The sequence below is a fragment of the Suricata suricatta genome, chromosome 7, assembly GCF_006229205.1.
Source record: "Suricata suricatta isolate VVHF042 chromosome 7, meerkat_22Aug2017_6uvM2_HiC, whole genome shotgun sequence".
In the NCBI taxonomy this organism is placed as follows: Eukaryota; Metazoa; Chordata; class Mammalia; order Carnivora; family Herpestidae; genus Suricata; species Suricata suricatta.
Window position 1 is genome coordinate 129532948 of NC_043706.1, and position 4497 is coordinate 129537444.

Here is a 4497-nt window from a genome sequence, read left to right on the forward strand (position 1 = left end):
TGTGATAATGATTGGATCACTGTACCTGTGTCACAATTTCCTGTAACCCCCCCTTCCCAAACCCATAAAAGCCCTACCCCCCTTTGTTCAGGGCTCTCAGCACCGATCCACTGTGCTGGTAAAGTCTGTGAGCCCGAGCTTAGACCTGGCGAGCTTAAGTCTGTAATAAAGCCCTTTGCTTTTGCATGCGTGACTTGTCTCCCTGGTGGTTTCTGGTTTTGGGGGACGATATTGTGATCTGGGCATATGGCAGGAGGCAGAATCACCTAGAAAGGGTGTGAATGAGCGACAAAAGAGAAGAGGTAGAATCTGGGGAACTATTTACCTTTAAGGCAAGGATATTGGAAAAGGAGCTCCCAAGAGCCACTGCAATGGGACAAAGAGGTGGGAGGGAAACCTGGAGGGGGTTGGCATGGGAACCAAGAGAGGAAAGAGTTTGAAGAGCAAGGAGTGGCCCAAGATTGTCCAACATGGCAGGAGGTGAAGCTAGGTAAGAGCTGGAAAGCATGTATTGCATTGAGCAACATGGAGTTTTCTGGTGACCTTGGTTGGTGCCTTTAGTCTAGTGGTGGCAGTCAGACTGCGGGACTGAATGGTGAATGCAGAAGGCAGACACACGGGGGAATGGACTGATCTTTCAAAATGTTTGGCAATGAAATGGGGAGCTGGCCAGACAGGGGACAACTGGTTTGCACCAGAAACAAATTTGACCTGAGTGTTACAGAAAGACAAAATATTCACAAGCTAGACTTCTAGGAAGGTGTAGGGACATTTTATCTCTGGTACAGATGGGGGTGAAACTATGGATTCCCATCCCCTACCCCCAACAGTTTTCATCCTCTTACTAGTTGGGTAAGAATTTCTGGTAATTGCTGAGACCAAATTTTACAATTATGATGAAGACTGTTGTTGCTCTGGTTATTTATATAAGTAATGGTTAAGCTTATTTTGGAATTATGATTCCAAAATAATTGTATGTTCATGATATAATTAAAAACCCCTAGATAGGAGGAGGGGAAAAAAAGAGTATGAAACAGTAGCCAAAAGAAAAATTACATTCATAGACCATTAACAACATTACTGCCGTCAGTACATAAAGAATAATGAAATAATGGATTGTATTCTGAAAACAGAAAATGCCATGGGTAACTGATAGAATCCAAAAGGACAGATTAAATGTACTCTACTTTTATGATGAAAACCAGACTTGAAATTACTTTTGATTTGTCATTTTGATTTACCAAATGTTTGAGAGAATTAGGATGTAGGCACCTTATCACTGACATTTCTTACTCAAGATAAGAATTCTCTGTTCCGGTTTGTGGGCCTTGGGGCTGTAATTACCAGAGCCTCAAGGTAGATTACCGGGTATTGTATAATTATTGTGACATCTAGTCTTTAAGGAGTAAGGAAATTTGCATCCAGAGTATAAATATTTGTTTCCTTTTTCCCTGGGGGAGTGAAGAACGCTGGGACCCCTGATTAAGTCACCTTATCGAACAAACTTTGGGCATAACGATCGTTTTCAGAGATGAAGGAACTGTATATAATTCCTGAAAGAAACTTACCCCAAATCAGAGAGCAAGTAAAAAAGGTCCAACTTATGAAAATGCAAAGCTATGAAGAAAGGATATTGACGAATCTTCCTTAGGCTGCTTTCATAGCAGTGAGTAATTGCCTTAAGGTAAAAGCTCATCTCTTGTGTTCTAGAAAATTCTCAGACTATTCAACTCACCAAAAACCACTCATTGTTTGTGATTAACTAGCATTTGAAAGAACATGTTTAATGGGTTAGAAATGAAAATGTTTGCCTTGAACAAAAATGTATAGTATTGAAGATGAGAAGTATTGCTAGTTTTGCTGAATTTAATCTACGTAAAGTGCCTCAGGGCTGAGAATATTCCCCTATTCCCAAATATTTTGAAACATGGAATTAAGTGTGTGTGTGTGTGTGTGTGTGGTGAGTTTGCCTCAAGTGTAAATCATGCCCTGGGTGGAGCAAGTGGATTTACAGGAAAAGGGACTTTCATGTTAGTTCAACTCCTAATTGCAAGTCAAGGTGACTCATTTGGGCATCTGAAGGTCAATGTATGCACGGAAAGGGAGTGACTGACTCCTCCTTGGCTATTTTTCTTTGAGATGCCTAAAACCCTAAGTTTCTTCTTAATCGTCTCTTAGTATCTGTCATTTTTGAAGTTCTAAGTGAATGCTGAGTTTTAAGCACAAAGCAAAAAGTATCTTACAAAGTGGAAAAAAATTGACACAAGAACTTCTCAGAAAGAACAGTGAATTTTAATAAATTCTTTGAAGTTGCTCTTGAATGACTGAATTCATTGTCCCAAGCCTCCAAGGGGTTGAAATTAGTTGGAATTTCCCAGCCTTTGCCATACTGCTAGTTCACAGGCACAATTTTCTAAATCTTGGAAGAGCCAGGTCCTAGTGCCAGAGCGAGGGAGAGATTTTTATATAGCTTCTCCTTCCATAATTACTATAATGTTAGCTGTATTTGTTTTGAGTGAAATTTTCCTCGTCGGTTTAGTAGGTTAAAGCCGGTGCTTGGCTAAGCTGGACAAGCTTATTCTGTGTGGGGAGACTGTCATTAATCACCTCACCGCTGTCTTCCATCATCTTCCTCTTGGCCAACTAGGTGCTCACCCTCTTGGCTATATGTTCAGGGTTTAGAACAGCCTCTGATGCCCCAAGCAGGCGGGGGTGGAGGTGACATGGAGAACAGTCATCAGTCTCTAGGGGCCAATCATGATAGTTCTTGCTCCTCCGTTTATGAGAAGCTGGGTGGGGAACCCACCCTGAGGACTGCTGGCCTCTTCCAGGGGCAGACATGTTTCAACCTTGCCCCTGCTAACTGTGATAGGACTTCAGGGCCCACACCAGCTCCATCTCATTTCACATAATCCCCCACTAGATCCTTTCCTTTCACTTTCAGGGCCTGCCCTATCCTGATGAGCTTCAGGTATGGAACTCTTGGGGGAAAATCCCACCTCTTGGTAAAAGCCTCAACCTGAAGGAACAAAGTGATTGAGTGTACCTCCAGTAGAGCAAACCTGCACGTGTGTTGACTGCAGAGCCAGAAGTCCAGGAGCAAGTTGCTGGCTACTTCTTTTATGTTCTGTGCCTTTATAGCTGTTGGGCTAGAAGCCCACACAGAATCCTCTCTACCACAGAAAATGTTCAGAAGAAACTAACCTGAAGATCTATTTCACTTCTGAGAAACTCTTTTTTTTTTTTTTTTTGGTGTAGCTGTGGGTAAACTTCACCAGCTTTTTAAAAAAGTTAATAAAAGCTACTTACTGTGTTTGAGCATCTTTGTGATTTCTTTCCGTTGCCTGAACAGAAATGGAATGTTATGTACAACAGACATATATTAGTGTCTCCCTGTAATTTTACACACATACACACATGCAGCTTTCTGTTTATAACTTCCTTCCCCATCTCTTTGCCTGAAACCTTATAATAAGCTCATTCACTTGTAACTCTACTTGGCTGCATAATGTTTTTAGAGTAGTGCAATTGCTTTCCCCGGTAGAAAGAGGTAGCTTGGAAACGGATTGAGAGAGAGGAAAGCTGGCTAGTCAGGGAATGCAATACTAGAAATAGAAGACCAGTAAATAGCACTGAGTCCTTTAGAGAAATGTTTGTTGTCTGGATGTCCCCAGCCCCTTAGCTAAGCGGTGACCAAGGCTTCTGCCTTTTAGATATAAAGACAGCATAATGCTCTGCCTATAAATGAACAGACGTTTTGTAAGGAGAGAAAAACTGGTCGGAAGAGAATTTCTCAGGCGCTCTGATTGTCTGATTGCACAAACATCGCCTCGTCAATTTTTCTCACAATCTGAGAGAGGAAGTGGCCCTGAATAGGAATGTGTTTGGAGCTGGAGGGTGGGGACAGGAGAGAGAGAGACGCTTCCCCGCCATCCGAAGAGGCGGGAGGGCAAAGAAAACCTTTGCGAGGAACCTGCGGCACGGTCCCTCCCCCGCGTCCCTCTCCCGGCGGTCCCCGGTCCCTTGCCCCCCCGCCGCGCGCGGCCGAGGCCGCAGGGGGCGGCGGGTTTCGGGCGCTGCGAGACTGCTGGAGGCGGAAAGAGCAATTCCCGGTTCCCCCCGGAGGAGGGAACGCGGCCACCCACGCAGAGGACCATCTCTGGCACCAGACCCAAGCCCGTCCTTCGCGGGTCTACACGCAGGCGGCTGCGCATGCCGACGCGCACACATTCCCGCCTCCGCGCGCAACTCCCACGCCCCAGCCCCTCGCCCAGCGGGGCACCAGATCGGTCTCCCGGGGGCTGCACGCAGAGGGTCCTCCGCGGCGTCTTTAAGGCTGCGGTCCCGCCCCTCCCTCTTCCCCGCCCTCCTCCGTGCGGCCGCGGCTCCTCCCGACCTCCCCGCGAGCAGGGCTGCCGGGCGTGAGCGGCGCGCGGAGCAGGTGCCGGCGAGCCCCTCGCATGCCGCTGCCCGGCCGGAGGTGGTAGCGGCGCCGGG